This window comes from Capricornis sumatraensis, chromosome 21 (genome assembly GCF_032405125.1).
Source record: "Capricornis sumatraensis isolate serow.1 chromosome 21, serow.2, whole genome shotgun sequence".
Lineage (NCBI taxonomy): Eukaryota > Metazoa > Chordata > Mammalia > Artiodactyla > Bovidae > Capricornis > Capricornis sumatraensis.
Window position 1 is genome coordinate 33,052,709 of NC_091089.1, and position 19,205 is coordinate 33,071,913.

The 19,205-nt window shown below is 42.2% G+C and overlaps 1 protein-coding gene and 1 non-coding gene across 2 annotated transcripts in view; one reads left to right on the plus strand and one right to left on the minus strand.

Moving 5' to 3' along the window:
* The window catches only part of KCTD1 (potassium channel tetramerization domain containing 1), a 100,137-nt gene that overhangs the window by 4,873 nt on the left and 76,059 nt on the right, over window positions 1-19,205 (plus strand). The gene's annotated exons all lie outside the window — the stretch shown is intronic.
* Window positions 7,187-7,258, minus strand: TRNAC-ACA (transfer RNA cysteine (anticodon ACA)). The gene has a single exon. It is a non-coding gene; the product is annotated as a tRNA-Cys (tRNA).

The following is a 19,205-nucleotide window of genomic DNA, read 5'->3' on the forward strand; positions in this document are numbered from 1 at the left end:
AATCCAGTCTTCATTCAGGTGCTGTCATGCGGGAAGAGAGAAGGAGTATTCGTTCTACTTACTTGAAAAAAACTTGCATTTTGCGTGTCATTGAAATAATCGCCAAAGTCTTATTTTGAATTTGGAGACTAGGCAGGTGGGATACTCTTTTTTTTTTTTCTCCTTAAAGATGGAATCAAACTTCTGTAAATGTGACAGGTACGTTCATGCTCAGTCATGTCCAGCTCTTTGCAACCCCACAGACTGTAGCCTGCCAGGTTCCTCTGTCCATGGGATTATCCCGGTAAGAATTCTGGAGTGGGTTGCCATTTCCTCTTCCAGGAAAGGATCTTCTTGACCCAGGGATCTAACCCACATCTCCTGCTTTGCAAAGCGGGTTCTTGACCACTGAGCCATCTGGGAAGCCCCTCAGTTGAGACAGAAGGGTGTGTTTAACAGTTATGTCAACTGTAGGTTATCTGGAGCAGTTAGGATTAACCACCTTGTGTAAAATGGATATTTTCCTGATTTTTAATAATACTTTGTGGCTGTATTCTTTTTTCTCATGCAGGAATGTTTGCTCTCCTTTATAGAAAGTTCAAATTGGTAAAGGAACTAAGTGGCATTAGCCTAAGTATGGAAGTTTCTTTGTTCTTTTAGGAAACAATTGCTGAACACTTATTATTTTGGCTTTGGTACCAGAAATCTTTATAAATTAATCATTTTCCACTTGGCAAATAGTCTCACTGGCAAGATTTTGGCCTCATTAAGTATTAAAGGAGATTAAAATAAAGACAGTTAAAAGGTAAAACACTCAATGTTTTGAAAGTCTGTTTTTGCAAGTCATTTGGGAAAGAAATCTGTATTTTACTCTTTAGTATTAATATTGCCATGAGTACTCAGGTGTATTATTTTAAATTGATACAAACCCACATATATGTCATGGGCACCTCACTCCAGTATTCCTGCCTGGAAAATCACAAGGACAGAGGAGCCTGGCAGGCTATAGTCCATGGGGCCACAAAGCGTCGGACACGACGAGCGACTGAGTGTGCCTGTGTGCACACACGTCACCTCACTATCAAATCTAATCCAGGAAAGGGAGAAAAACTATTTGCTGCCAAAGGGAAAGTGGATGGCAGTCATCTTAAATGTAAATCTTTGGATCACCTTGATTTAAAATCTGGCTCCCCTGACAAATGTTACATAAAAGGCCATCCTCTCATCATTGCAGACAGATTTCAAGCAAGAAGAGTTTCTTCAAATGGGACTGCATGTTGTATATAAGACCTCTTACATTTTCACCTTGATTTAGGCCAAAGCTCCATTTCAGTGATTTATGAAAAGTTCACTTTCAAGTTATCATTTGGTGTCTGCATCGCCATTTCAAAAGCAAAGTTGATACAGAAGTTGCTTTGTGGTTACCTACGTTGAAAATCTTAGGACCAGACATATAGACTAGGTATATAGAACTTTTCTTTCTTTTTTTTTTTTTAACTTCTCTTTGATCATTCAGTCATTCACTGCATCGTACCAATTAGTTAGGATGCCATTTGAAAGACTTCTCTGGATAATGTTTTTGCTGCCCCCACCCCCATACCCTGAGGGATGTGGGATCTTAGTTCCCTGAACCAGGAGCAAACCTGTGCTCCCTGCATTGGAAACGCAGAGTCTTAACCACCAGACTGCCAGGGAAGTCGTCCTTTGGAGAGTTTAGATACGGGGTAGAGAGGTGGGAAGTGATTGGTCTAAGAAGGGAAATTGATTGCCTTTGATAAACGGAAATGAAAGAAAACATAGCTTTAAGAATTTGAAACATTGTGCTGATGTTTTTACTTAACACTAGTGGTTTTCTATACTCCACCCAAGTATACACTTTGCAAATCATCTTTGTAAGGCAAGCCTTCCTGGGAACATCTAGACTCCTTCACTCCTTGAATTACTGCTTTCCCCTGATCACCTGGCCGTGAACCCTGGCAGATGGGTGGTTTGATTCGGTCTATGAGGAAAGAAAGTGGACGTGAAAGTGTTAGTCACTCAGTCATATCCGATTCTTTGTGACCCCCATGGACTGTAGCACTCCATGCTCTTCTGTCCATGGAATTGTCCAGGCAAGAATATTGGAGTGAGTGGCCATTCCCTTCTCCAGGGGATCTTTCCAACCCAGGGATTGAACCTAGGTCTCCCCCATTGCATTCTTTACCACCTGAGCCACCAGGGAAGCTCTAGGCACATAACGGAAGGAGGCAAAAATATGCTACCTGTAAAGGGCTGACAGATTGATGAGACTATCCGGCTGTAGGCTTCTGGGAAGAAAGGAGAGGAATTCGGAAAGGAATGTGGGAGAATGGCAGAGATAAGTGTTGCTTCTTTTGTGAATACTTCAGTTCCCGAATGTCAAGACTAGTTTGGAAGCTTATAATTATCGATTTCTAGTTTTATTACGTGTCCCCCATCCAGCTTCACTCACTTAGTTCAGTCCAGGCTCTCATCATGCGTCCCCATCCCTCCTCTCTTAACACAAGACAAAGGAAACTATGATTTATAGCGCTGGGTCCCATGTGGGCTCTTGAGCTTGTGGATTAGTTCTGATACCTAAACTTGCTGTGGGTTTTTGGCATGTAGTTTTTAAGGAAGTTACAGACATTGAGCTGGTTCACCATCCTGGCTTCTTTGCCATTCTGGGTGGACAGTTGGACCAGATCGAGGCAGGAGTGAAGGGAGGGGGCGTGAGGCTGCAAGGCTGTCATGTCCCTGGGCCGCAGTCCAGACACAAACGTGATTCCCTCCTTGCAGAGTCTGATGTCAACTGTCTCAACCTCTGACTGACTCTGTAGTCAGGAAGTGGAGTGTAATCATTAGTATTGATAATAACCAAGATGAACCTAAGGCTTTAAACTGGCCCCCCAACCAGCAGCCTCTGCATCACTTGGGAGCAGTGGGCTACTTGGTCTAATTTAATCCTCACACAGTCCTTCAAGGAGTTGTGGTTATTATTTCCACTTTACGAAGGAGGAATCCAGGGTTAATAGATGCTGACTTAATTCCCTGAAGGTCTAAAAACTGGTAGTGACTGTGCTGGGATTTGAATCCAGGACTGTCAGATTCTGAAGTCTGCTTTTAAAATCCATGGGCTGTTGATTCCACAAACCTTAGCTGTTCGTATAAAATAATCCAGTAAAGAGAGGATGATATAACATTAGATTCATATCACTGCCTTAAGTGCTTTGCTAGAGCAATGTAAGAACTTAATAAAATACAGCAAGAAAAAAAAAAAAAAAAGTCGGGAACACAGACTATTTCCAGTACTTACCATGCTTCCATTTGGCTGCATGTGGTCCCAGCCTCTGCCGAATCTGGGGACAGTATCAGCCAGACTCTTTGAGACACCCCATCACAGAGCACGTTAAGAGCAGACTCGGGCCAGACTGCCAGCGACAAATCTCAGCTCTGCCCAGAACCAGCCTGAACTTTGGTTTCCTCCTGAATCGTGGGGACAGTGGTCATTCTCACCTCCTGGGTCATCAGTGTTAAACGAATTCCTGTTTGAAAATCACTTACCTCTGGAGCGTTTGATGAACACATGAAAAACGGCTGATCTTGCTGATGAAGTCCCAGTCTTCAGTGTTTCTCTTGTGAATTGACGCCGCACAGGCCCTTCTGCCTCCTGGGGCGTCCGTTGCCTCGGGCCAGTAGCACACCCTCTGGAGGTGGGCAGTCTCCGGAGGCTTCTGGCACTGTGGCTCTCCCAGACCCCCTCCCTCTCGTTCACCTCCAGCTGTCCATCCAGGTGTCCTTTATACCAAAGCCATTTTTTCTACACTCTTCTTCTGAGTTTGTTCTCTAGACCCTTCCCATTGCTAGAGGGGGTAGGAGTCACCCTCTGAAGGTGTAATTGCCGCCCAGACTCTAGGGGATTCACAAAAGTTGGCTTAGATGGAGATCAACAGCTTTTCACAAGAAAGTTTATTTGGAATGGTTTGGGATTAGGGGAAGCACTCATAATACATAGTCTTAAAACATTTTGAAGGTTGTTTTGGCAATAGCTTTCATAAATTTTAATTCCAGTATTTTAGAAGTAAGGCCTGTATTTGCCTACATCTGTTATATTGTTGTGTTTCCCTCCTGGCGTAATTGGATTATCATTTTCTAATTCTTGACTTTGGTCCTGGAGACTATATAAAATCAACAGAAATTTTACTTAAAGTTGATGTGTACTAGTACTAACACATGTTTTGAATAGACTGCAGAATCAGGGTAATTGCTTGGTGTTTGGATGCAGCATTTCTGACTAATTAGTGACCTCTTCTCCCTTGTTTTAATTTGACAGAGTGAGCGCTGTTATAAAATAGAAAGGATCGCTGTGATGATATGGGATCTGTTACCTCTAGTTTGCTCTTCAAATAATCACAGTATTGTAGTCCCAATAATATGTTTGTGGGTTTTAGAATTATATTAATTATTAATAACTTTAATACTTCCATTAATTTCAATAAACCAGCTCATCTGGAGTGTTGGTTTCTATCTTGTGATTTTTTCCTGACAAAATTATATATAAATAGACGTTAGCTATTTTCTTTCCATCTTGAACAAATATTTCACTGTTTTTTACTCCAGAAAAAAAATGAGAGACTGGCAGTATGTTTATTTTTCAGTGGAAAACATGTTGCTGCGGAAACACGGGGACCTAGATAAAAGTGTAACAAGAATATTAGAAAATGGATTATGGTAGCTTCATTTTCTTTTCTTCTCAACATGATGTTCCTTCACACATTGCCTTTTTTTTTTATTTTTTAACTAATAGTAGGATGTTCATAGTGCTGGTGATTTCACTAGTTTCAGGATTATTTTTTAAGGAGGAAGGATGGTGAATTTCCAGTATGTCTCTCAAGTTGTTTTTTTTTTTAAACTTACGAAGAGGATCATGGAATCCTAGACCCTTTTTGTGCATTTAACTACTATCTCGAGTGATGGTAGAACCACCCCTTGGGATGTGAGTGGTGATCTAGGCAGAGTCAAGATGTTATACAAAATAACTATGAAAGTAGGATTCATTTATTGAGCACTTACTGTGTGCAAGGGCAGGAATTTGAAGGTAAAAAATAGCTTAGAAATAGTTAAAGGAAGACACTGGAGAAGCTACAGGGGGAATACCTACAGTGTAAACTGCAGTGGGCAAGTCAGGAAGAGGACCTGATGGAGAGGGAGGGGATGGGGGTCTTGGCCCAGCTACTGACTGCTCACCAGTAAAGCCTGGGGAGTCAGCAGCGTGTGCATTGCTTTCTAAGAAATGGGACCAAAGGTGGCCTGACCAAACTGAAAGACTAGACATTTAAACCTTAAAAGTGTGTGAGGAGAAATGTAAAATCTCAGAAGAAAAAAAAACTTGCCTTGTCAAAATGTAAGCCTTCTCACTGCTGTGACCTTTTGTGAGAAAGCCTTAGTTCACGGCTCTCTTGGCTGTCCCAGCATGAAGTAGGCTGCCGCATCTGAGGTTCATGAGAATAGTGCTTTACAGTTGCAAAGGGCTTTTTAATATGTGATTTCATTCTAAGGACGCTTTGCAGGGCCCTTCCTAGTGTCAGTTACTGGGTTGGATAGACTGTGGGGACACAGATAAATTCCTTGACCTGGGAGGACTCAGCTTTGTGGAGGAGGCAGACAAGTGACCCGACGTGTGATAACTCCTGTGATATCTCGAGTGATGGATTTTGGAACCACCCCTTGGGAAGTGAGTGGTGATCTAGGCAGAGTCAAGATGTTATACAAAAAAACATGAAGGGGAAGGGTGGGAACTGGAATTATACCCATCCTCCAGATGAGGAAAACTGACCCTTAGAGAGGTTAGGCAGTTTCTCAAGTTCACCTCGTTCCTGAGGAATTAAGTTCCAAGTCTAGGTTTAGGCCCTTTTACAGTGCTGCTTTTGGCGCTGTCATGTATAGCTGAAGGTTGTTTTGTTTTGTTTGTGGTTTTTAGCTACACTTCATGGCTTGCAGGATCTTAGTTCCCCGACCAGGGATTGAACCTGTGCCTTTGGCAGTGAGGGCACAGAGTTAACCACTGGACCACCAGGGAATTCCCTAGCTGAAGTTACAAAAGCATTGCTGTCAGGCACTGAGGAAAGAAAGAAAAAAGTACACTGAAGCACAAGTATGCCGATGGATGTGTCTTTTAAAAACTGAGAGTCTTAATGTGATTTTCGTGCTTTTGGTGTTTTAGGACAGTCCAAGAGAACATTCTGGATCAGGGTGAAGTAGAATGGTCCAACAGTGCTCCAGATGTCAGTGGCTGACAGCTCCAGCCAGACTGACAGCGGGGAGGGGGGAGCGTGGGGGTGGGGAATCTTTCCTCACAGTGAAGCCCAGCTCCTGGAGCCCCCCTGCAGTGGCTGAGGACTGACCCCCACGGAGAGCTGTATAGTTTCTGTCTTTTCCCACTTGAGCCAGAGCACTTAGTTGAAAGAGTGTACACAGTTCTAATGCAGTTATGACTAGTAAAAAGAGCCAATAAAAATGACAATAAAGTGCCTGACAAATAGAAAATGTTTAATAATGCTGAGGTACTTTATGGGGCAAGGCTTTACCTCTTGGCATGGGATGACAGGCTTCCCACTGAGGCTTTTCCTGGCGGCTGCCCTTGGCCGCCAGCTCCCGCCCAGACCGTACAGGCGAAGTGCCCAGGCACTGCTGTCCTAGAATCACCCAACTTTTTCCTGCAGGAACTTCGCTGGGAAGTGACCGCCACAGACGTGCAGCCCTTTTAATTGTGACAATGGGTAACACAAGGTTTACAGGACGCTTCAGTGAGAAGGGAAAAGGCATAGTAGCAAAAAAGTAAAGGGAAGGCAAGCAGTTAAAGTGCCTCCGATCCTACTGGACATTTGGAGCAAAACCAACATTCTCCATCAGTTCTAATTAGACCTCCCAAAGGAGAGACCAAATTAAAGTTAAGCTGAATTACCCTTGGGCAGGTTACTTAGTTTCCCTTCTCTTAGGTGGCAGTCCAGTTGTTCCTCGGTATCTTCAGAGAATGGGTTCCAGGACCCCCTGGGATGCTCAGGTCCCTTATATAAAGTGAAGTGAAGACACTTAGTCATGTCCAACTCTTTGCAACCCCATGGACTGTAGCCTACCAGGCTTCTCAGTCCATGGGATTTTCCAGGCAAGAGTACTGGAGTGGGTTGCCAGTTCCCTTCTCCAGAGGATCTTCCCTACCCAGGGATTGAACCCGGGTCTCCTGCATTGTAGGCAGACACTTTACCCTCTGAGCCACCAGGGAAGCAAGTGGTGTCATATTTGTATATAATTGGTAAATGTCCTCCCTAAACATTGCATCATCTTTAGATTACTTATAATGCCTGATGCCATGTAAATGCCATGTAAGTGGTTATAAATACAATGTAAATGTTCTTAAACAGTTGCTGCTGCTGCTGCTAAATTGCTTTAGTCATGTCCGACTTTGCGACCCCATAGACGGAAGCCCAAATTCAAGTTTCTGGAGTGATTTTTGCAATATTTTTAAATACTTTTGATCTGCAGTTGATTGAAACTCTGGGTGCCCATAGACACAGAGGATTGACTGCACTCCTGCTATGAGTGGTGAAAGCCCATAGTAAGTGCTCAGTAACTAATAGATTTTAAAAATTTCAGTTGATTAGAGATTACTGACAGGGTACAGGAAACGTAGAGGGGCAGTATACAATTTCCAGTTGATCCTCAGTATTCTCTTTTTGAGCTAAAACAGAGGATCCCCCCGCCCCCGTAAACCCACAAAATATTTATAAACACAGGTGAAAGAATGGAAATATGCAAATAAACCAGCTGGAGATCCCCCATCTGTGGTAATGACAAAATAATGAAAAACAAAAGGCAAAGAATAACTTTAAAATTTATATAGAAAAATGCATGTTAAATTCTAGATATCCCTGTTGAGCCAGTGTGTAACTCATTAAAATATAAAAATAAAATTAAATCCACAAGCTTTTATTCTCTTCTTTATACCATGAAGAGGATAATTTAATAATTAAAGGATAAATTTTGGACTGTCTTTCAAGTAGATCTTGAAAAAGTTGAAATGACTTATAAGTATTGACAACATGTCTACAGTGTTCAATACAATTATCCATTTCATTAAAAATACACAATTTGATTTATTTTATTTTTTAATATAAATTTATTTGTTTTAATTGGAGGTGAATTACTTTACAATATTGTATTGGTTTTGCCATACATCAACATGAATCCGCCATGGGTGTGCACGTGTTCCCCATCCTGAACCCCCCTCCCACGTCCCTCCCCGTACCATCCCTCTGGGTCATCCCAATGTACCAGCCCCGAGCATCCTGTATCATGCATCGAACCTGGACTGGCGATTCGTTTCACATATGATATTATACATGTTTCAATGCCATTCTCCCAGATCATCCCACCCTCGCCCTCTCCCTCAGAGTCCAAAAGACTGTTCTATACATCTGTGTCTCTTTTGCTGTCTCGCATACAGGGTTATCGTTACCATTTTTCTAAATTCCATATGTATGTGTTAGTATACTGTATTGGTGTTTTTCTTTTTGCTTACTTCACTCTGTATAATCGGCTCCAGTTTCATCCACCTCATTAGAACTGATTCAAATGTATTCTTTTTAATGGCTGAGTAATACTCCATTGTGTATATGTACCACAGCTTTCTTATCCATTTGTCTGCTGATGGACATCTAGGTTGCTTCTGTGTCCTGGCTATTATAAACAGTGATGCAAGGAACATTGGGATGCATGTGTCTCTTTCAGTTCCGGTTTCCTTGGTGTGTATGCTCAGCAGTGGGATTGCTGGGTCATAAGGCAGTTCTGTTTCCAGTTTTTTTGAGGAATCTCCACACTGTTCTCCATAGTGGCTGTACTAGTTTGTGTTCCCACCAACAGTGTAAGAGGGTTCCCTTTTCTCTACACCCTCTCTAGCATTTATTGCTTGTACACTTTTGAATAGCAGCCATTCTGACTGGCGTGAAATGGTACCTCATTGTGGTTTTGATTTGCATTTCTCTGATAATGAGTGATATTGAGCATCTTTTCATGTGTTTGTTAGTCATCTGTATGTCTTCTTTGGAGAAATGTCTGTTTAGTTCTTTCGCCCATTTTTTGGTTGGGTCGTTTATTTTTCCGGAATTGAGCTGCAGGAGTTGCTTGTATATTTTTGAGATTAATTCTTTGTCAGTTACTTCATTTGCTGTTATTTTCTGCCATTTTGAAGGCTGTCTTTTCACCTTGCTTATAGTTTCCTTTGTTGTGCAGAAGCTTTTAATTTTAATTAGGTCCCATTTGTTTATTTTTGCTTTTATTTCCAATATTCTGGGAGGTGGGTCATAGAGGATCATGCTGTGATTTATGTCGGAGAGTGTTTTGCCTGTGTTCTCCTCTAGGAGTTTTATAGTTTCTGGTCTTACATTTAGATCTTTAATCCACTTTGAGTTTATTTTTGTGTATGGTGTTAGAAAGTGTTCTAATTTCATTCTTTTACAAGTGGTTGACCAGTTTTCCCAGCACCACTTGTTGAAGAGATCGTCTTTTCTCCATTGTATATTCTCGCCTCCTTTGTCAAAGATAAGATGTCCATAGGTGCATGGGTTTATCTCTGGGCTTTCTATTTTGTTCCACTGATCTGTATTTCTGTCTTTGTGCCAGTACCATACTGTCTTGATGACTGTGGCTTTGTAGTAGAGCCTGAAGTCAGGCAGGTTGATTCCTCCAGTTCCATTCTTCTTTCTCAAGATTGCTTTGGCTATTCGAGGTTTTTTGTATTTCCATACAAATTGTGAAATTATTTGTTCTAGCTCTGTGAAAAATACCATTGGTAGCTTGATAGGGATTGCATTGAATCTATAGATTGCTTTGGGTAGTATACTCATTTTCACTAAATTGATTCTTCTGATCCATGAGCACAGTATATTTCTCCATCCATTAGTGTCCTCTTTGATTTCTTTCACCAGTGTTTTATATTTATAGTTTTCTATATATAGGTCTTTTGTTTCTTTAGGTAGATATATTCCTAAGTATTTTATTCTTTTCGTTGCAATGGTGAATGGATTGTTTCCTTAAGTTCTCTATTTTCTCATTATTAGTGTATAGGAATGCAAGGGATTTCTGTGTGTTGGTTTTATATCCTGCAGCTTTACTATATTCATTGATTAGCTCTAGTCATTTTTTGGTGGAGTCTTTAGGGTTTTCTATGTAGAGGATCATGTCATCTGCAAACAGTGAGAGTTTTACTTCTTTTCCAATGTGGATTCCTTTTATTTCTTTTTCTGCTCTGATTGCTGTGGCCAAAACTTCCAAAACTGTGTTGAATAGTAGTGGTGAGAATGGGCACCCTTGTCTTGTTCCTCACTTTAAGGGAAATGCTTTCAATTTTTCACCATTGAGGATAATGTTTGCTGTGGGTTTGTCATAAATAGCTTTTATTATGTTGAGGAATGTTCCTTCTATTCCTGCATTCTGGAGAGTTTTTATCATAAATGGATGTTGAATTTTGTCAAAGGCTTTCTCTGCATCTATTGAGATAATCATATGGCTTTTACTTTTCAATTTGTTAATGTGGTGTATTACATTGATTGATTCGCGGATATTGAAGAATCCTTGCATCCCTGGGATAAACCCCACTTGGTCATGATGTATGATCTTTTTAATGTGTTGTTGGATTCTCACTGCTAGAATTTTGTTGAGGATTTTTGCATCTATGTTCATCAGTGATATTGGCCTGTAGTTTTCTTTTTTTGTGGCATCTTTGTCAGGTTTTGGTATTAGGGTGATGTTGGCCTCATAGAATGAGTTTGGAAGTTTACCTTCCTCTGCAATTTTCTGGAAGAGTTTGAGTAGGATAGGTGTTAGCTCTTCTCTAAACTTTTGGTAGAATTCAGCTGTGAAGCCGTCTGGACCTGGGCTTTTGTTTGCTGGAAGATTTCTGATTACAGTTTGAATTTCCGTGGTTGTGATGCATCTGTTAAGACTTTCCATTTCTTCCTAGTTCAGTTTTGGAAAGTTGTACTTTTCTAAGGATTTGTCCATTTCTTCCAAGTTGTCCATTTTATTGGCATATAGTTGCTGATAGTAATCTCTTATGATCCTTTGTATTTCTGTGTTGTCTGTTGTGATCTCTCCATTTTCACATCTAATTTTGTTGATTTGATTTTTCTCCCTTTGTTTCTTGATGTGTCTAGCTAATGGTTTGTCAATTTTATTTATCCTCTCAAGGAGCCAGCTTTTGGCTTTGTTGATTTTTGCTATGGTCTCTTTTGTTACTTTTGCATTTATTTCTGCCCTAATTTTTAAGATTTCTTTCCTTCTACTAACCCCGGGGTTCTCCATTTCTTCCTTTTCTAGTTGCTTTAGGTGTAGAGTTAGGGTATTTATTTGACTTTTTTCATGTTTCTTGAGGTATGCCTGTATTGCTATGAACTTTCCCCTTAGCACTGCTTTTACAGTGTCCCACAGGTTTTGGGTTGTTGTGTTTTCATTTTCATTTGTTTCTATGCATATTTTGATTGCTTTTTTGATTTCTTCTCTGATCTGTTGGTTATTCAGCAGCATGTTGTTCAGCCTCCATATGTTGGGATTTTTAGTAGTTTTTCTCCTGTAATTGAGATCTAATCTTACTGCATTGTGGTCAGAAAAGATGCTTGGAATGATTTCAGTTTTTTTGAATTTACCAAGGCAAGATTTATGGCCCAGGAGGTGATCTATCCTGGAGAAGGTTCTGTGTGTGCTTGAGAAAAAGGTGAAATTCATTGTTTTGGGGTGAAATATCCTATAGATATCAATTAGGTCTTACTGGTCTATTGTATCACTTAAAGTTTGTGTTTCCTTGTTAATTTTCTGTTTAGCTGATCTATCCATAGGTGTGAGTGGGTTATTAAAGTCTCCCACTATTATTGTGTTATTATTAATTTCCCCTTTCATACTTGTTAGCATTTGTCTTACAAATTGCAGTGCTCCTATGTTGGGTGCGTATATATTTATAATTGTTATGTCTTCTTCTTGGATTGATCCTTTGATCATTATGTAGTGTCCGTCTTTGTCTCTTTTCACAGCCTTTGTTTTAAAGTCTATTTTATCTGATCTGAGTTTTGCTACTCCTGCTCTCTGATTTCTTTTAATTATAAACAATAAATTTTTGAAAATTGATCTCTAATTTTCATTAGAATGTGGTAAGTCTGGTAAAATATATTCTAAATTTATTTGAAGAAATAAAATATCTTAATCATATAGAATATGGAATTAAGGTCTTTTAAACTTTTATCATTAAAAACAGTATATGTGACCAGATGATTAATTTCATTTTTTTTAAATGATAGTTTTGAAAACATTCTCACAGCCACTTTACAACCAGAAAAGATCTCATCCAAATACTAAAGAATATTAAACTTTTTGGCAATGTATTACATAGAACAATGGCACTCTTTGTGTCAAAGTACTAATTTGAGAGAGATTATGTCATGCTTTTAACTCTTTTCCAATTAAAGTACTTGTTTAACTGAGATAAATCATCAGATATTTCACATTTTAGTTGTAATTTAGTTTATACCAACATGTTGTCTTTAGTGCACTGCCTGGTAGCAAGGATACACATCTAATTCCTAAAATACTCATCCCCATGATCCATCCAGTAGCTGACACATATGCGTGTAACATGTTACAGTAAATACTCAGCCTATGTGATTCCATCTGCGTAACAGTCTTGATTCCATGATTCTAATCCACATAACCGTCTTGTAGTCCGGAGAGATGAAGTAGCCTGCCCCAGAAAGTTCAGTTAGTAAATGGCAAAACCAAGGCTCTCACTTGAACTGTTCATTCAACAAATATTAATGGAGCGCCTACTATGTGCCAGTCACTGATGACCCTATAAAGATTGAGGTGGAAGGTCTCATTTCTCATAAACTTTGCATTCAAATAGGAGAGACAGACGTTAGAACTAACAAAACTGTCACTGAAATAGACCAAAGTGACTGGGCAGCTACTGCCTCCCCATCACTTGGGTCCCACCCACACTGGAGCAGGTCCCACACAATAAGCACGTGTGCTCATCTAGCCCCAGAGAGGGCTCTGTGCGAGCCCAGAGCAGATGGACCTGTGACTGGCCTCGTCCACTCCCCTAGGTACAGGTGGGCGCTTTGAAATCAGACTTACAGTTTCCCCAATTAAAATATTAGGGGGGACTTCCCTGGTTCTCCAGTGGCTACGATTCTGTGTTCCCCATGATGGGTTCCCTGGTCCAGGAACTAGATTCCACATAAAGTAACTAAAGATCCCACATGCTGCAACAAAGAAGCACAGCCAAAGAAATATTTTTTAAAAATATTAGGGGAAGGACCGTAACCTACATAGAACAGATGTTAGCACTGTTCCTTTCTTAAGAACTCAGGGTGGACAACACATCTTTCCACCTCAGCTTGAGGGCAGATTGAAGATACAGAAGCCCAGGAAATGATCCGGATTCAAGGCTCAGAATCTACTTCCTGGACAACAAAGCCCCGCCTCCTCATTTGCTGAAGTGTTAGTGTCTCAGTCGTGTCCAATTCTTGCAACCCCATGGACTGCAGCCTGCCAGGCTCCTCTGTCCATGGGAATCTCCAGGCAAGAATACTGGAGTGGGTAGCCATTCCCTTCTGCAGAGGATCTTCCCAGCCCAGGGATTTAACCCAGTTCTCCTACATTGCAGGCAGATTCTTGACTGTCTGAGCCACCAGGGAAGCCCTCTTGCTAGGTTATGTGTAACCCTTACGACGTGATAGCTTCAGAGTTTATCCAGTTGATTCTGGGGAAGGTCTTCCCAATGCCTTCAAAGAACTGGGGTCTTTTTCTCAGGGACACGCTTCCCCAAACTATGTCACTGAGGACATTTGTCAGAAGATCTGTGCTTTTCTCGCCACTCCTGTACAAGAAAGCAGCTAAGATATTATTGCTGGAAGCAGGAGAAAATGTCAACATGGGTGGGCACTGGCTCCTCCGTATTTGTGATGCTGAAGGATCGTGGGATTAGCGTTTAAGCGTGAGGTCACCTGGCATGGCTGCTGGTTACTGCCCTCACCTCTCTGGGTGTTAATCAGGCCAGGCCACCTAAACCAATTTATGAGAAGCTCTTGATGAGACAGGCATTAACTGGAATACCTGGTCAGGTGACTTCAATAATCCTTTCTGCCCTAAGAACCTATGATTTCATCCTGGACCAAAAAAAAAAAAAAAATGTCTACAGAACAGAATTGTACAAAAGTTTTTAAATTAGATCACAGTTGAAAGACATGAAGGAATTCTGTTTTGGAATCCTCATTTTTTCTTGATGTGAACTTCAGTATCTGGTCAGGCTATTTAATGTTAAAGATACCTTGCTGTACTTTCTAGTGTCTGTTGCCATTTTGGGTTGGATTTAAGTTTCGAGGATGTGTGTCTTTTTTTTTTCCCCCATAATATTTGAGTTACTATGATGTATAAAGTAGTGTATCTGATTTAATGATCTCAGCCTGTGGTTGAAAATTTCTAACCGATTTAGGGTTGTTTTCTCCTTTATTTGCTGTATGCAGAGTGGGTAGCCCTTCAAGAACTAATGGTTGAATGTTTTTTAAAGTGAGTTGATATTTTCATCAGACCCCTTTGTATAAGGATCATTCCTGGAATGTTGCTTCCTTTTCTTACCGCTCTATCCCCAGCACCTGGCGCAGTGATTGGGCATATTTTAGGTGCATGCTAGTAAAGTAATGCTCAAAATTCTCCAAGCCAGGCTTCAGCAATACGTGAACCGTGAACTCCCTGATGTTCAAGCTGGTTTTAGAAAAGGGAGAGGACCCAGATATCAAATTGCCAACATCCGCTGGATCATGGAAAAAGCAAGAGAGTTCCAGAAAAACATCTATTTCTGCTTTATTGACTATGCCAAAGCCTTTGACTGTGTGGATCACAATAAACTGTGGAAAATTCTGAAAGAGATGGGAATACCAGACCACCTGACCTGCCTCTTGAGAAATCTGTACGCAGGTCAGGAACAACAGTTAGAACTGGACATGGAATAACAGACTGGTTCCAAATAGGAAAAGGAGTACGTCAAGGCTGTATATTGTCACCCTGCTTATTTAACTTCTATGCAGAGTACATCATGAGAAACACTGGACTGGAAGAAACACAAGCTGGAATCAAGATTGCTGGGAGAAATATCAATAACCTCAGATATGCAGATGATAACACCCTTATGGCAGAAAGTGAAGAGGAGCTAAAAAGCCTCTTGATGAAAGTGAAAGAGGAGAGCGAAAAAGTTGGCTTAAAGCTCAACATTCAGAAAACAAAGATCATGGCATCTGTTCCCATCACTTCATGGGAAATAGATGGGGAAACAGTGGAAACAGTGTCAGACTTCATTTTTGGGGCTCCGAAATCACTGCAGATGGTGACTGCAGCCATGAAATTAAAAGACGCTTACTCCTTGGAAGAAAAGTTATGACCAACCTAGATAGCATTTTCAAAAGCAGAGACATTACTTTGCCGACTAAGGTCTGTCTAGTCAAGGCTATGGTTTTTCCTGTGGTCGTGTATGGATGTGAGAGTTGGACTGTGAAGAAGACTGAGCACCGAAGCACTGATGCTTTTGAACTGTGATGTTGGAGAAGACTCTTGAGAGTCCCTTGGACTGCAAGGAGATCCAACCAGTCCGTTCTGAAGGAGATCAACCCTGGGATTTCTTTGGAAGGAATGATGCTAAAGCTGAAACTCCAGTACTTTGGCCACCTCATGCGAAGAGTTGAGTCATTGGAAAAGACTCTGATGCTGGGAGGGATTGGGGGCAGGAGGAGAAGGGGACGACCGAGGATGAGATGGCTGGATGGCATCACGGACTCGATGAATGTGAGTCTGAGTGAACTCCAGGAGATGGTGATGGACAGGGAGGCCTGCCGTGCTGCGATTCATGGGGTCGCAAAGAGTCAGACATGACTGAGCGACTGAACTGAACTGAACTGAAAGTATTTGTAGAAGAAAATAAAAATATTTTGTAATAACAGTAAAGGTTAATGTATAACCTCTGCCCTCCTAGCCTTGAGCAGAATGGATCTAAATATTTTACTCTCATTTGAAAAAATGAAAACGAATTCTTTCGCTGTGAAGGTTGGAAATAAAACACTCCTTCAACAGCATATAAGGGGAAAAAATAAAACACACATTTCCGTAAATATTTGTGGCACACCCACAGTGTACCTAGCACCGTTCTCTGCTCCGAAGGTCAGACAGTTAAGACAGTGCCCCAAAGACTAAACCCAGCCCTGTCCTGCGTATGTTGCAGATGTAATTCGTTCTCTTCTGCTGATTTCCTAGCACATGACAGGGATCACAGACACTCAGATAAGCGAGCCGCCAGGTTAAATACGGTGATGGTAGCCATGCTGGCCTAGTAGAACAAATACTTGAAAAGTTTTTCAAGAAGCTTCTCAGGTAATAGACATCAGTGGTGGTGGGGCAGCAGAGGGTTGCAAACTAGGTGGAAGATTATGGAAGATACTGCAGTCTAACTGCAGCTTACAGTCTGTACCAGCTATGCAGGTCTGTGGTGGTGCCCTCCAGGGATGAGAGATGAGGTGGGCAGGACAAGGGTGGCCTTGCCTGGAGGTCCCCACACCTGGACTTCCGCCCGTTCTGTGCTTCATATCTGGACAGTGTTCACCTCTCCACCTCCAGCCTACTCAGATTTTTCCTTTCTTTTTCCCCTTCCCCAGAGCCCTCATTTCTTCTCCTTTCCCTGGCTCCACCTCCAACCTCATAACAACAAAGAGAAACCCTTTTGCAAAGAAATCCGTTTGATTTCATAGAATCATCCAGAATGTAGTGTCTGCTCCAACTACAGAGTTGCCAGTGCACAACTGCGAATTTCTTAGCGACGGAACTCCGACTTTAGGGAGGTCAGTGTTAGATAACTTGGGTTTAGGGGAAAGAGTTCCTTTTGCTTGTCTGTCTGTCTGTGTCTGTCTCTCCAGTTGTCTGCATTGGGCTTTTGTGGTAATTTGGCCTCTTGTTTCTCTCCTGTGTCAATTTTATCAATGTTAGGACATAGCATACTATATTAGAAGATATCAATGACTGTTGTCACTAATCCCATTTCTCTGAAGTTTGGTCATAGACTCCAGACACCTCTTTGATTGCTGGCAGATAAATCTTTAGATAGATAGATAAATAAATCTTTATCTGCCAATAATCAAAGAGGTGTCTGGTAGCCCTGGTAGCTCAGCTGGTAAAGAATCTACCTGGTAAAGAATCCACCTGCAATGCAGGTCTCCACCCCAGTTCCATCCCCGGATTGGGAAGATCCCCTGGAGAAGAGAATGGCTACCCAATCCAGTATTCGTGGGCTTCCCTGGTGGTGCAGACAGCAGAGAATCCGCCTACAATGCGGGAGACCTGGGTTCGATCCCAGTATTGGGAAGATACCCTGGAGAAGGGAGTGGCTGTCTGCTCCAGTGTTCTTGCCTGGAGAAATCCATGGACAGAGGAGCCTGGCAGGCTACAGACCATGGGGTCACAAAGAGTAGGATACAGCTGATGGTCTGGTCTGTTGTTCACAGGCTCTAAGCAGAGGAGGACAGGATTCAACTTGTTTGCCTTTGTGTGTGTGTGCTTCTGTTGTTGTTAACAAGTTCTGTTCTGTTGAGAGATGTGGACCTTGGATTCCAGAGGAATTGGAGCAAGGGAGAGGTGATGGTGTCCAAGGACTAAGATAGTAGCAGATGGTTCCCAGAGATATTTGGGAGGTGGACTCCTCAGGGCATGGAGGTCGGTGTTGTGGGGACAGGAGTTCAGGCGATGGACAGACAGATGAAGGGTGATGCTACTTATTTCAACCCCGCCCCTGAGGGGTGGTGGGGGGGTGAAGGCGGGGGAAAGCCCTGGGGGCAGATGTTGAGCTCTGCTTAGGGATTTGAGAGGCTCAGGGACACCCGAGGGGCATGTCAGATAAGCAAGCAGATAAACAGGTCTGGCAGAAGTCGTCTGGAGGATAAAACTTGGAAGTTCACCAGTTTGTGGATGATAATGGAAGCCACTTGGGGTGGATTGTTTTGCTTAGAAAGAAATCCTAGCTGGAGAATAAAAGAGAGCCTGAAGAAACTTGACTATTGGGTGCAAGAACAGAGAAGGGGGTGGCCTGGCATACAGCTGGAGTTGGGGACGCCTAGGGCCACTGGGGGGTAGGGGTGTAGTGTAGTGGTGGGTTTTGTTAATGGGTTTGAGATTGCCATAAGATGAGACCTTGGGGTACGCCCTCTGGCTTCTCCACGGAGCAGTTCTGTGGCGGGCAGCGGGGTGGCGGGCAGCAGGCAGAAACCGTAGGAAGGGAGCCGAAGGAGGGAAGAGAGGTGAGGACCCAGGAACAGCTGAGCTACTTCCGGACTTGACCATCCAGGAGAAAGGGAGCTAGAGAGAGCTGGGGCCGAGACAAGTTGGCAGGGGATTTCATGTATTTTTAACATGGGAGACACGTGAACATGTTTACATGCTGATGGGGAGGAGGTGATGGACAGCAGGTTGGAAGGAATGGGGGTGAGAGTGGGGGCATACCAAGGACAGATGGGGTGGCTGGTTTGGGGCGATCTTGTTTACTTTCGATGTACTTTTCGAAACTCACAGAAGGAAAATGCTGACCAGGTTAGACTCAGATGACACTGAGACCTCACCTCCTCTGCCAGCCCTCAGTATCCCATCCCTCTCCATCAGCGCTCCCCAGGGAGTCTGGGATCCTGGTGGTGAAAGATCCCCACTTCAAGTGCCTTCCTCATTCATTGAGGACACAATGAGAACATCCATTGTGTTTCAATTGAGTCAGTGACAGAGGGGAGGATCCCTTTCAAGGTAGGGGCCCATTTAATCCAAAGGGAAGCTAAGCAAAATAGGAACGAACATTATCTGAAACTGTTTCTCGGGGAGGGAATGAACGAGTTACAGGACTGCTGGGTCTCGAGTTTCTTAGAATGAAGATGGACACTTGTTGGCATCACTTTAACTGATGCTGAGTATCGTGCATGTGTGCAGAGAGAAACAGTTTCTAACTATCAGGCTTCTGGCTTTTTCTGGGAGGAAAAAAAATTACTGTAATTTGTAAAAAGTATGATTTAAAAAATTTTTTTCTCAATTGATAAACTTTATATTTTAGAGCAGTTTGAGGTTCCCAGGGAAACGGAGCAGAAAATTCAGAGTGCCCATAGATACCA